Here is a 15,606-nt window from a genome sequence, read left to right on the forward strand (position 1 = left end):
CTTTGCCCTGCTGACCTCCTATCCTCTGCCCCCCTGATATTTTTTTCTGCACCCCCACAGCAAACAAGCTAGATCTGGCCTAGATGTGACACAGATACTGCAGTTCTTAACAACATAAAATTAACTTACTATGTATAGTACTGCGTGTTAGACCAATGTTCTGTATTTTCCTCCAACTCAGACCCCTCGTCGTGTTGCAAGCCCTGTTCTTTTGATACACTGTGCATGCACCCCTTTAGAAGACTTCAGAGCTTGCAAGTAAACAAACAATATCCATTTCTGAGGTAGTTGCTGATAACAGTACAGTTCTCAAGAGACATTTCCTATACAAAGCTCTTCTAGTGCCCCATAAAGTGTACATACCTTATGCAGAAGGGAAGTCCCTTATAGGGAAGAGTCAATTTGGGCAACAATCCACAAGAGGTAGTGTAAGTCCCTTAGTGTTCATGATTGGCAGTAATCGATAAAGGCAGTAAGTCCATGATAAACAACTACAAGTCCACAAGGCCCCCAGGCTGGAGACCCTCACCAGTAACTCTAATTGGTTTCCTGACCCCCCCCCCCCTCAAAGGGGGTGATCATTTGAGCAGAGTAATCAGCTACATTTTTGGAAGTATTTCCCTAGGGCTGGACCCAGGGGCTTGGAGTCAGGCCCTTTTATGTTGGTTGACCTGTAGGGGATGGCAACCTTGCTGGAAAAATGTTAACCCTTTACAGCATGGGTACTTCAAGCACAAGAGTCAACCTAAGGACACAGTAAATCTTTAAAACATTGTAACATTTGGCACCTGTCTGGCTAAACAAACATGAGGAAATGAGTACAGCCAGGAAAAACAAGTGCTTACACATAAAGACATGTTAACCTTTTGTAGGCACCTGCCTACATGTGTCCTAAGCTAGGAAATTGAAAGGAAAGCTCATACTGGAAAGATCAACAGGCAACATTCATGGCACTTAATGTACAGGTGTTCAACAAACTAGTTGGTTTCATCCCTTGCCTCAAGTGAGTGTAGATATCCACTTTAAAGATGCAGCCAATTCCTCTTAAAAAATTGACATAGAAGCAAAACCTCTACATGGACCAGTTGTGAATAGAATAGGAGCCATGCCACCACGTAATGCATACCTTACAACTTTTTGAGATGGGAACGAGGGACACCTATTAACAAAATTATGTAGGCATAGGACAGACCCCCCCCCCTCTCCCCCTGTCACACCTCCTAAAGGAGAACTATACAAAAAAAAAAAGATTAGTTAAACCTACAAGTGCTATTTTTTGCTAGTACTATTCCTTTATACTGGCTTTCAAAATTTACAAATGCAGCAATTTAGAAATTGGATTAAAGGATTAGCACTGGGAATCACGTTTTGAAAGATAAAAAGTGCATTTTATATACAACTATATATATCAGAACAAAACGGGGGACAAATGGGAGGAAAGGAGGACAGAGGAACTTTTTTTTTTTTTTTTAATTCTTTTTATTGCAGTTTTTTAGAAAATTACAAACGTAAAAGACCATACAGACAGTCAAAACAGCCTGAACATCAGGCTACTATATACTATATACTTTACACTAACAAAGCTTCAGCACAAGGCACATAGCATAGCTCAGAGGTTAACATGTGTATATAGGAATATTGCAACCTTCCCATATTTTTCAGGCTAGAGGAACATAAGAGAATTCCACAGTTCTGACTCCCAGCACCAGTGTTCTCCCAACAAGTCACCATGACAAAGAGTCAGAATTAGGCTGACATTCGTTCATGTGTACAGCACCATTTCAACGTATATATCCTGGACACAACCCCAGACATATCATAACCAGCCAAAATAATCTACTACATGAAGGATATCAAGGGAATATATATTTCGGAATCCCCACTGGTGAATTAGGAAATACATATAGGAATAACGGCAGGAACTTCATTTTTAGTAGGTTGACTTTCCCAATGAGTGTCAAGGGTAAGTTTAGCCAAGCATGCAGTCTATACTTCAATGCCTGTAATAAAAGGGTGACATTTAAGGCAATGAAGTCTGAGACTGAATTAGAAATATGAATGCCTAGGTATTTAACTCTGTCTACCTACTGTAAGGGGCAGTTCGTCGCAACCCTGCAGGGTGGAGTGGGTATTCTTAAAGGGATTTGCTCCAATTCACTTTTAACCCTGAGAAGCCAGCGAAGGAATTCAAGATGGACAACGCCGCTGTCAGAGAAGCATTAGAATCACTCAAAAATAGCACCATATCATCTGCATATAATGCCACCTTTTCTGTTAGGCTTCTAACTAGGGTTGAGCGAACACGGACTGTATTGTTCGGGATCGTACCGGACTTTTGGGTTTTCGGTACCCGGACACGGACCCGAACATTTTACTATATATTCGGGATACGGGCCGTTGTTCGGATGTTTTGGCGCGGTTTTAATGACGTGGTTTCAACAGCTGCAGGGCAGCCAATCAACAAGCGTTTAACTAGTGTGCCCTTAGAAGCCATCACAGCCATGCCTACTAATGGCATGGCTGTGATTGGCCAGTGCAGCATGTGACCTAGCCTCTATATAAGCTGGTTCCTGCTGCTGCTTATTTGAGGGAGAGATAAGAGATTATTGTAGGGGCAGGCTGGAGATTGCTTTCAGGGAAAGAATAGGACACAGGACAGCGATCTACATCGATTTTATTGTGTGGGGGTGCAGTGCACGATTTGTTTGCCCTGACCTGAGCCCAGTGAGGAGGAGGGAGAAAAAAAAAAACATTTATCAGTCTGTTAGGTGGGCGGCGTGCAGCAGGCATTTAATGCAAGCTCAGTGCATATGTGTCTGCTTAATCTGGATTAAAAAAACAAACAAACATTTTTTCCTTCATATTTTACTGTGACATACAGCGTTTAGACACTGCTGTTCTAATCTGCTATTCAAAAATCACCAATTTAAGGGAAAAATAATTATTTTTCAGTTTTTTATTCATACTTTACTGTGACATACAGCATGTAGACACTGCTGTGTTGTAATGTGCTATTCAAAAATCACCAATTTAAGGGAAAAATAATTATTTTTCAGTTTTTTATTCATACTTTACTGTGACATACAGAGTTTAGACACTGCTGTGTTCTAATGTGTTATTCAAAAAATCACCAATTTAAGGGAAAAATAATTATTTTTCAGTTTTTTATTCATACTTTACTGTGACATACAGCGTTTAGACACTGCTATGTTCTAATCTGCTATTCAAAAATCACCAATCACCAATTTAAGGGAAAAATAAATATTTTTCAGTTTTTCATTCATACGTTACTGTGACATACAACCTTTATACACAGTGCTGTTCTAATCTGCTATTCAAATATCACCAATTTAAAGGGAATTATTTTTTTCATTTTTTATTTTATATGTTACTGTGAGATAAAGCCTTTAGACACTGCTGTGTTCTAATCTGCTCTTCAAAAATCACCAATTAAAGGGAAAAATAAAACATTTTCATTCATACGTTACTGTGAGATACACCCTTTGGATACTGTTGTTCTATTCCGCTATTCAATAAACACCCATTTAGGGAAAAAATAATAAATTGCGGCCTAGTCTGTAGCTGTACGTGTGAGATACACCCTTTGGATACTGTTGTTCTATTTTGCTATTCAATAAACACCCATTTAGGGAAAAAAAATTAAATTGCGGCCGAGTCTGCATATGTTATTGTGAGATACACCCTTTGTATACTGTTGTTCTATGCCGCTATTCAATAAACACCCATTTAGGGAAAAAATATTAAATTGCGGTCTAGTCTGTAGCTGTACGTGTGAGATACACCCTTTGGATACTGTTGTTTTATTCTGCTATTCAATAAACACCCATTTATTGGAAAGAAATATATTAAATTGCGGCTTAGTCTGTATCTGTATGTGTAAGATACACCCTTTGGATACTGTTGTTCTATTCTGCTATTCAATAAACACCCATTTAGGGGAAAGAAAGATATTAAATTGCGGCCTAGTCTGTATCTGTACGTGTGAGATACACCCTTTGGATACTGTTGTTCTATTCTGCTATTCAATAAACACCCATTTAGGGGAAAAAATATTAAATTGCGGCCGAGTCTGTATGTGTACATGTGAGATACACCCTTTACATACTGTTGTTCTATTCTGCTATTCAATAAACACCCATTTAGGGGAAAATTAATAATTTTGCAGCGTTTGCTGATTATGTTACTGTGAGATACACCCTTTAAATTTGTTTGGCACATCTCCTTCCACCACCGAGGATTGCAGGGCGCTTCAGTTTGCCTCCTATTGCTAACTCCTCCTACTCCGCTTCCTTATCCTCATCATCTAACGCCTCCGCATCTGGTCAGTGTAACACCTTCACCACCAACTTCAGCACAGCCAGGGGTAAACAACAGCAGGCAGTTTTACTGATTACTGATTTAACTGATAACAACAGATACTACACTTGATCTTAGCCAAAATGTCCAGAAGCGATGCTGGTGGCATTCCCACCTGACAGCGGGGGCACAGTGGAAGCACAAGGTGAAGGCAGAGGAGGAGGAGGTCACCAAAGCAGCCATGGCACCGCCAGCACCTCAGAAGGCAGGGTTAGCATGTATGAATTATGGAAAATCTCTGTCGGCACGCCACAAGAACCAGGACCACCAGCTGTTCTTTTTCTTTTTTTAAGCCCGTGGTGTGTGAACACACTCAGACTTTCACCTGGTGGGTGCATAAAAAGTGCACAGGGTGTACACATGGTCCCTGACCCTGATCCCCCGGGGCGCAAGGTTCCTGACAGGGACTGGGGTACTTACACTGGCTAACCTGGCCGAAACCAGGCAGCCCCGTTCTTTAGGAGGTCTGCTGAAACAGACCACCCCAAGTACTAGGTGGGGCTCTCCCGAAGAGAGACCCCATGAGAGAGGGCGAACCAAGCCAGAAGGCCATATCCACCCCCTCCCAAGACTTTCAGGGACAGGCCCAAGGACCTACACCCTACTAATCACACTGTGCAAAATAAAGTGTACCGCCACAATAAAAAACACAAAACGTGAGACACACAACACATAAAAGTGGGGAAAGGGATAGCGGAGAAGTGCAAGGTTAGTGCAACGTTGCAATACTATGGCAGGCCCTTCAGCCAGGAATAAAAAATTCCTCTGGTCCTGACTCCTGACCAAAAGGCCCGGCCCTAGAGGCAGGTGTGAAAAACGTGTGTAGGAAACATAGAAACATAGAATGTGTCGGCAGATAAGAACCATTTGGCCCATCTAGTCTGCCCAATATATCTGAATCCTATGAATAGTCCCTGGCCCTATCTTATATGAAGGATAGCCTTATGCCTATCCCATGCATGCTTAAACTCCTTCACTGTATTTGCAGCTACCACTTCTGCAGGAAGGTTATTCCATGCATCCACTACTCTCTCAGTAAAGTAATACTTCCTCATATTACTTTTAAACCTTTGCCCCTCTAATTTAAAACTGTGTCCTCTTGTGGTAGTTTTTCTTCTTTTAAATATGCTCTCCTCCTTTACCGAGTTGATTCCCTTTATGTATTTAAAAGTTTCTATCATATCCCCTCTGTCTCTTCTTTCTTCCAAGCTATACATGTTAAGGTCCTTTAACCTTTCCTGGTAAGTTTTTTCCTGCAATCCATGTACTAGTTTAGTAGCTCTTCTCTGAACTCTCTCTAGAGTATCTATATCCTTCTGGAGATATGGCCTCCAGTACTGCGCACAATACTCCAAGTGAGGTCTCACCAGTGTTCTGTACAGCGGCATAAGCACTTCTCTCTTTCTACTGCTTATACCTCTCCCTATACATCCAAGCATTCTGCTGGCATTTCGTGCTGCTCTATTACATTGTCCTCCCACCTTTAAGTCTTCTGAAATAATTACTCCTAAATCCCTTTCCTCAGATACTGAGGTCAGGACTGTGTCAAATATTCTATATTCTGCCCTTGGGTTTTTACGTCCCAGGTGCATTATCTTGCACTTATCCACATTAAATTTCAGTTGCCAGAGTTCTGACCATTTTTCTAGTTTTCCTAAATCCTTTTCCATTTGGCTTTTCCCTCCAGGAACATCAACCCTGTTACATATCTTTGTGTCATCAGCAAAAAGACAAACCTTACCATCGAGGCCTTTTGCAATATCACTTATGAAGATATTAAACAAAATTGGTCCCAGTACAGATCCCTGAGGTACCCCACTGGTAACATGACCTTGTTCTGAATGTTCTCCATTGACTACAACCCTCTGTTGTCTGTCACTCAGCCACTGCCTAATCCACTCAACAATATGGGAGTCCATGCTCAATGACTGCAGTTTATTGATAAGTCTTCTATGTGGGACAGTGTCAAAAGCCTTACTAAAATCTAGATATGCAATGTCTACTGCACCTCCACCGTCTATTATTTTAGTCACCCAGTCAAAAAAGTCTATAAGATTTGTTTGACATGATCTCCCTGAAGTAAACCCATGTTGTTTTTCATCTTGCAATCCATGGGATTTAAGATGTTCCACAATCCTATCCTTTAATAGGGTTTCCATTAATTTGCCTACTATTGATGTCAGACTCACTGGTCTATAGTTGCTCGATTCCTCCCTACTACCTTTCTTGTGAATGGGCACGACATTTGCCAATTTCCAATCTTCCGGGACGACTCCTGTTGCTAATGATTGGTTAAATAAATCTGTTAATGGTTTTGCCAGCTCACCACTAAGCTCTTTTAATAATTTTGGGTGTATCTCATCAGGACCCTGTGACTTATTTGTCTTCACTTTAGACAGCAATCTTAGAACGTCTTCCTCTGTAAAGACACATGCATCAAACGATTCATTAGTCATCCTTTCAAGTGGAGGTCCTTCTCCTTCTTTTTCTTCTGTAAAAACTGAACAGAAGTATTCATTAAGGCAGTCGGCTAGCCCTTTATTCTCTTCTACATACCTTCCGTCCTTTGTTTTTAATTTAGTTATTCCTTGTTTTAATTTCCTTTTTTCATTTATATATCTGAAGAATGTCTTATCCCCCTTTTTCATAGACTGAGCTAGTTTTTCTTCTGCCTGCGCTTTAGAAGTTCTTATAACTTGCTTGGCCTCTTTCTGCCTAATCTTGTAGATTTCCTTATCTTCATTGCTCTGGGTTTTTTTATAATTACAAAATGCTAGCTTTTTATTTTTAATGATTTGGGCCACTTCTGCTGAGTACCACAGTGGTCTCTTCCTTTTTTTGCTTTTACTGACAAGTCTAATGCACTTTTCTGTTGCCTTCAATAATGCACCTTTTAAGTAGTCCCATTTCTCCTGGACTCCATGTAATCCGTTCCAGTCTGATAAGGACTCATTTATGACTAATTTCATTTTTGAAAAGTCTGTTTTTCTAAAATCTAAAACTTTTGTTTTTGTGTGGTGCGACTCTTTCACAGTTCTTATATTAAACCACACTGACTGGTGATCACTGGATCCCAAGGTTTCGCCTACAATGACATCATATACCGAATCCCCATTTGTGAATACCAGATCCAAAATGGCCTCCCTCCGGGTTGGCTCCTCAACCACTTGTTGCAGAGACAACCCCAGTAGGGAATTTAGAATATCTGTACTCCTGGTAGAACTTGCTATTTTGGTTTTCCAGTTTATATCTGGAAGATTGAAATCTCCCATAATGATAACTTCTCCTTTCATTGTCATTTTAGCTATTTCTTCAACTAGTAGATCATCTAGTTCTTTAACTTGACCAGGTGGTCTATATATCACACCTACACGAGTTACTGCATGATTAGCAAACTGCAACGTAACCCAAACTGGCTCTATGTTGGCCTCACCAACTTGTATTAGGTTAGATTTAATGCTATCTTTCACATACAGGGCCACTCCTCCTCCTATCTTGCCTTCTCTGTCTCTTCTGTATAAAGAGTACCCTGGTATGGTTATGTCCCAGTCATTTCTTTCATTAAACCATGTCTCCGTAACAGCCACTAAATCTACATTCTCAGATGCCATAATTGACCCAAGTTCATTGATTTTTTTACCTAAACTGCGAGCATTTGTAGACAGGACTCTGAGCTTATCATTTCTTAACCTCTGTGCTTCTGACCTGTTCTGGCATTGTTTCGGGGGGCAATTGGATTCTTGTAATTCCACTCTTTTGCCCCCCCTTCCTAGTTTAAATACTCTTTAGCAAATTCTTGGAGTTGTTCACTAAGTACATTTGTTCCTTTGAGAGAAAGATGCAAACCATCTTTTTTGTACAGTTCCTTTCTATTCCAAGTAGAGCTATCATGAGAAACAAAGCCAAATCCTTGCTCTTGACACCATTTACTAAGCCATATGTTGAACTCCTTTATGCGCCTCTGCCTATCATTCTGAACATTATGCACAGGCAGAACTTCAGAAAATGAAATGGTGGATGCAAAATCCTGTACGTCATTTCCAAGTGTGATAAAAGATTTTTTCACCTCTGACACTTCATTGCAAGCCAGGTCATTTGTCCCTAGATGGACAAGAACATCCACGTCCCCTTCCTGCTTTGCTTGCTTAACAATATTAATAATACGTCTTCTATCTCGTCTAGCAGTAGCACCAGGGAGACATCTCACAAAACCATTTTCTTTAAGCTCCACACTTCTTATGATTGAATCACCCAGCAACAGCTGCTTCCTTTGAGACTTCACTTTATCTTTTTTGTCCTTGGCTGCAGTCTTGCATACATTAGACATAGGAGTCGATGGTTTCTCACCCTCTGTGCTTGAGTCCATATCCATGTTGTCCTTACATTCTGAGAGTGCTGCAAATGAATTTTGGAGAACCACCGACTGTGGGACATATCTTCTATCCACCACTCTAAGTCTTCCTGAACCTACAGTAACCCATCTGCCATTTCTGGGGGTCCTCTGTGGCAGTGGCATTGCAGCAGTCCCAGATGGAGTTTGTTTAACAGATAATTTAAATATCTCTGATTTCAAAAATGCAATTTCCTGCTGCAGTAAGGAGAATTGTCTACAGATCTGACAGCATCCGAATCTCCAAAGAGTGGAACATGAAATAAATGCAAAACAATTCCTGCACTGAACCAAGTCTGCCATTTTAAAGAGGAGAGAAAAAAAAAAAAAGAAAAGAAGAAAATTTGTAAATTTAAGTCAAACAAATCTTACCTTTTTTTTTTTTTTTCCCACCTTCCAGCCTACCTCCTGACTATCTCCTGCAATATCTCATTCACTGTACTTAAAATGTTGTACTTGCAATGGTGTACTTGCAGCTAATGAATTAGACCAGCTAATGAGTATTTCTCTATATATACACACTCCTTCACAGCTCCTCCCCCAGCAAAAATTGTAACACCTTAATGGGCTAGTCTCATTAGCAAATGCACAATAGCAGACACCTGACCAAATTCCTTTCCTCTTCTCAAGCAATGGTCAGCAAAAGAAACACAGATGAGTTGGTTGAAGTGCAGTGTCCTTGGTGCCATACTCATAGTGTTACCATCCACCGTGAATTATGGCACCCCTGGACTGCCACTCCAGGGGCACATACACCACAGGCTTTTCAGAATCCCAGTCCCTGGCAAGACCAGTGCAGCCCCCTCCCTACCAGAAGGCCTCAGAACCTAGACAGCTTTGGGAGAGCCCGGCCCACAACCAGGGACACATACCTTTTCAAAGGCCAGACTCAACCCAGAAGGAGGAAAAAAGCCCCCCTGCCGCCATCACCGTTCCTTACCATATACCATATACAGTTCCTTACCATTCCTTACGTACTATACACATACTGAATAAAGGGTCTGCCCCCTTCAACTTTTGGGTCTCCAAATTGGGCACATGGCCTGAGCTTGCCCTTTATGCCTTGGAGGTGCTGGCATGCCCTGCAGCCAGTGTATTATCTGAACGTGTATTTAGCACGGCTGGGGGGCATTATCACAGACAAGCGCAGCCGCCTGTCCAGAGCCAATGTGGACAAGCTCACATTCATTAAAATGAACCAGGCATGGATCCCAGAGGACTTGTCCGTACCTTATGCAGAATAGACATGTGTACCGGCCTTAACCAGCCATTATTATATGTTTGATATTTCTCACTCTTTTGGGGTGTACCCTAATTTAAAAAGAAATAAAATTAAAAACAAAAACCAGTGTTGGCTACCTTGTCCTCCTCCACCGCCGCTTCCACCTACACCGCCACATCCCTAGCCACCTCAACCTCCTACCCCATATGGGCCTCGTCCTCCTAGATCAAGATGATTCTTTTTTATTTTTATGTTTTTTTATGTTATGTTAAGTTATTTCCCTATCCACATTTGTTTGTGGAGCACTTGCCATACTCTTAATAAGCTTTTGTTGCCATTTGCAGCCCTCTAGCCCTTTCCATGTTTTTTTTAGAGCCATTTTAGTGCTCAAAAGTTCGGGTCACCTTTGACTTCAATGGGGTTCGGGATCGGGGTCAAGTTCGGGTTAAGTCCGGGTCACTAACCTGGACTTTTTTTTCAAGTTCGGCCGGACCCGCCGAACCCGGACATCCAGGTGTTCGCTCAACTCTACTTCCAACCTGAATACCATGTACCCCAGGTGAGGCCCTTAGTGCAACAGCCAGAGGCTCAGTTAGCAAGGCAAAAAGCCCAGGAGACATTGGTCGCCCTTGTCCGGTACCCCTGGAAAAAAATCAGGTCAGACCGTTAATTAAGGTTAAGGTTTAATGGCTGCAGTTGCAACAAATATAAATATATTGGCGCAAAGGGGATCTGTGCTGACCCCTATCGGTGATGAGACAGGGTGGGTGGCCAAGAGCAATAATAGAAAATGTCATACATGAAAGGATAATGCATATGAGACCATTACAGTGTGACAAGTCTAATGCAATGGGTATGTCATACATAAGAAAAATGCATAAAAGTCCATCAAAGCATGGCAAGTCTAATGCAATGGTATGTTGATAGAAGATGGGTGCTGGCTCGTGGGACAGCTGCTATATGTTCATGCAAGAAGGGTGTTGTTCAGTAGCTAGAGAAAAACACAAGCGTCATCTGAGTGCAGCATAACATGTTTATTGTGGCAGAAGAAACGTAGGTACTCACACTTAAGAAAGGAGTGTGCTTCTTATCCTAACATAAGAGTCCTCTAGGAGGAGGGATGCCTCAGGATGGCCTCGGCGGCTGCCCGAACCTAGGATGTGGCTGGTAATTGTCAGCCTCTCCGCGGCTCTGCAGATAGTCCGGTGGTTTCTCTTGTGCTCGACTTCTGGGTGCAGGGGGGGTTGTCCAGGAGATACCCCCTCGGTCCTATTTAAGCTCACCCTTGTACAAAAGACAAATGACTCCTGCGCTTGAGGGGTTATCCTGAAACGGGTATCCTGTCAATGCGATTCAGGTTGAATGGACGTAGTTCCGGCTGTGCTGCCACTCTCAACAGGTCGTGGTAACCCGAACAGATTCTAAAAAAGGAACGGACAGAGGGCGGCCCAGCCTAGCTCATCATCTTTAAAACAATTTATTAAAATAAAATAGCATACACATTGTACTCACAAAACAAGTTGGAACACAGGCAAACATGTGCAATCAAGGACCACCAAACTCTCAACTGGGCTTCCTTTGCTGATGCAGGCCGTGGTGGGATGAACCACTTACACTTTTTTTAGGGTGTCCCCCCTTCATCAGAGCTAATTGGAGGCATGAGTAGTATACTTTTTATACGTACTAAGTCGGTCCAGATAGATCTCCTATGTCACTTCCGCCGGAAGTACCTTCTCCCCCGAAACCGGAAGTGATGTATGTAGCTGTGTCCTGGAACGCAGGAAGTGTCCAGGATAGGGAAATTGGCTTTTTTCTTGAGGAAAAGGTTAATTAACTACAGTTATGGAGGTGTTCACAGCCTTACACCGGTAATGAGTCCCAAGTCTATGCTATTTTATTTTAATAAATTGTCCGCAAACGCGTCGCCTTGGCAACCCCCCTGCACCCGGAAGTCGAGCACAGGAGAAGCCGCCGGACTGTCTGCAGAGCCGTGGAGAGGCTGACAATTACCAGCCGCATTCCTAGGATCGGGCAGCCGCCGAGGCCATCCTGAGGCATCCCTCCTCCCAGCGGACTCTTATGTTAGGATATGAAGCACACTCCTTTCTTAAGTGTGAGTACCTACGCTTCTTCTGCCACAATAAACATGTTATGCTGCACTCAGATGGAGCTTGTGTTTTTCTCTGGTTAATGGCTGCAGTTGGATTGTGGTATATAATATTTATCCACTGCCTGAACTTGGGACCAAACCAATATGCCTCCAATACCATGGATATATATTTCCAATCTATCGAATCAAAGGCTTTTTCTAGATCTAACAAACAAGTTACAAACAAGAACCCCTCCGCTGGATACATCTGGCCCTAGTTGCGTATGTGTAAATACCCTGCAAAGGTTGATATCCGTGCCTTTTTCTGGGTATAATGCCTGTCTGATCAGGAGAAATTAAATGCTCAAGGACTGGCATGAGTCTGTTAGTTAGCAGTTTAGTGAGAATTTTGAAATCTAGGATAAGCAAAGAGATAGACCCATGGGGCAGAGGGACTTTGTTCCTAATCAGGGACAGTCCCTCGAAATCAGGGTCAGTTGAGAGCTATGCATAATGCTTGCACTAATCCTGGGAGGAAATGCCTTTAGAGTTTTCAATTACTTTAATGTCCCCAAGTATAATCATACCCCCGCAAACCAAAAACCATACAAACTTTTGAAGTCATATATGCTGCCCTCCAGGCACCTTTTTACAAGTAGTGTAAAGTTAATCCCATTTGCTAAAATGTTTTTCCTCAAACTGTAATTTCTAGTCCTGCCTTGCAGTTTGCTGCAAAGTCATGCACACTCAACTCACTTGCTTGCACTTACAACATTTTTTGGGACACATTAATATTTTGACCAATATATCCAGTCTTCCAATCCGAACACATTTTTGTAGTGAATTTAAAGAAATATTTTAGTACAAATCCAGTTGGTGATGGTGTAGTCTCTTATTCTATAGGTTATAACACTTTACCAATTAGGAATACGTAAAAACTATGTAAACCATAACAGAGACAGTCTCTTATTTTCTACCTTTGGTCTGGTAAAGTGGTTCTAAAGGCAGAAGTTTTTTTTTAATATAATGCATTCTATGCATTAGGATATAAAACCTTCTGCATGCAGCATCCTCCCTCAGCCCCCCAAATACTAACCCGAACCCCCATCCCGATCCAACAATGTTTCACAAGAGCCTTGGCTGTCCGGGGACTCTCCCTCACTGGCCAAGACAGCAGCCATTGGCTCCTGCTGCTGTCAGTCAAAGTCAGTGAGCCAATGAAGTGAGAGAGGGGGCAGTGCCGAGCTGTGGCTTTGTGTCTGAATGAACACACAGAGCAGTGGCTTGGTTCAGGTGTCCCCATAGCAAGCTTCTGGCTGTGGGGGCACTTGGTACGAGGGAGGGGCCAGGAGCGCTGGTAAGGGACCCGAGAAGAGGAGGATCAGGGCTGTTCTGTACAAAACCACTACACAGAGCAGATAAAAAATAACAAACACGTAATACTTAACAAAAACAAATGAGACTTAAATATCACTTTAAATATACCATTAGAGGCATTTTGTTATATTTGTTTGATAAGTGCAAAAAAACTGCTGAACTTTTCAGAAATTCAGAACTTTCCTGTGTCCTGCAAACAATTCCTGTGTTATCTCAAAGAAGCTATTTATCCCTTCTAGTTCTTATAATGGACTACAGAATGAGTACCCTTTATGTTGAAGACATCTGAGAGAGGGGATTGTTGAGTATTTTACCCAAAGACACTCAGCAGGGCTGAAATCACATAGTTCACATAAACGCTGTGTGTTTATAGCCCACAACAGGACTTAGGAGAAGAGTGATTTTTTTTTTGCAGACCAACCAATATTTTGCTGTACTTTCAAGGATGAAGCATTAAGAAACCTACATGTATTGCAGAAATGTACTGCATAATATTTTGCCTTGACGTACACTTTAATACATTTGTCACTAACTAATTGGTAAATCCCTCTTATGCCCAGCAGATGGAGCAATGATCATATGTTCCCTATTTCAGAGGAAAACTAAAAGCTTCAAATGTTCAGAAAAACTGTGTGCATGAAAGCAGATTTACAGTTACAAAAGTAACTGCAGTGTCTGTCAATACTAAGAAATTGTGAGCTTTTAGAATTAAAAAAATATATATAGTATTGTGGGGTTTTACATGAAATTTGAAAGCATAATGTTTAATTAAAAAAAAAAAAAAAGTAAATAAATGAGTAGAAGGCCTAGAGCTATTGAAAATTAAGAGTTATAAAAAACCATACTCTTTTTAAAGTGGAACTATAGCTGTGCAATGAAACATTACTATCAGGTAAGTTTTAATGTGGAAAAGAGTGAATGTTCACTTTGTAAGGGAATTTTCACTTAGGTTAACAATTTTAAGTCAGGTTACTTTCACTTTCTTCCAGTCCAGGACAGTTTTCAGCTTTCAATGCTGTTACAATTTGAGTGACAATTACTCGGGCATGCAACACTGTACCCAAATAAAACTTCATTTTGAGACAGATAGAGCTTTCTTTTTTTTAAATTTTTTGCTATATAAATGAAAAAAAAAATGAAAAAAATTTGGGGAAAAAAACAAATTTTTCTCAGTTTTTGTTATAAAATTTTGCAATTAAATAATCTTTCTTCAAAAATAAGGGTCAAAATGATTTTTTTGAAAACTGATCAGTGCTGTTATACTGACTGCCTATCTCATTTCTTAAAAATCTAAAATGCCAGGACAGTACAAACACCCCCCAAGTGACCCCTTTTTGGAAAGTAAACAGGTGTAAGGTATTAATTAGGAGGCATGTTTATGTAATTTTTATTTATTTATTTATTTTGCTAGTAATTGTGGCGATCAAAGATTTTTAGCGGGACTGCGACATTGCGGCAGACAGATTGGACACTTAACTGACATGTTTGACACTTTTGGGGGGACCAGACACATTACTACAGTAATCGGTGCTAAAAATATGCACTGTTACTGTACTAATGACACTGGCAGGGAGGTGGTTAAGAGCAGGGGCGATCAAAGGGTTAAATGTGTGCCTAGGGGTGCTTTCTAACTGTGTGGGGGATTTACTTATGGAATAAACACAGGGACATGTGTTCCTAAATAGGGACAGACCGCCATTCTGTCTCCACGGGGAGTGATCGTGGGTGCGGCAATCGTGGCAAGTGCGGCAACCGCACTTGCCAGACCCGCAGATCAGCTTCCCCTGTGGCGAATTGGAGCACATGCCCTGACTTACGGTCCTGTGAAGTAATGTACAGTTACATCGTTCCAAGGGACAGAGCTGACCTGCCGCAGTGTATGTACTGCTGGCGGTCGGCAAATGGTTAAAATTGCGTTTGGCCGTGGAATGGTGCCAATTTATGGAACCTAAAAATCCCCATAAGCGACACTTTAAAAAAACTTTACCATCAGTTTAGGATTACACAGAAGCTCCAGAACTAGAATAATTGCTCTCACTCTCAGGTATGTGGCAATACTGTACATGTGTGGTATTATCACTGTTTACATATGCGTTCGAGACCGACGCATGCATTCGCATTTGTGAGCAGACGGGGTGCTTTAAAAAAAAA

Source organism: Pelophylax lessonae (assembly GCF_965119305.1).
Source record: "Pelophylax lessonae genome assembly, chromosome: 5".
NCBI lineage: Eukaryota > Metazoa > Chordata > Amphibia > Anura > Ranidae > Pelophylax > Pelophylax lessonae.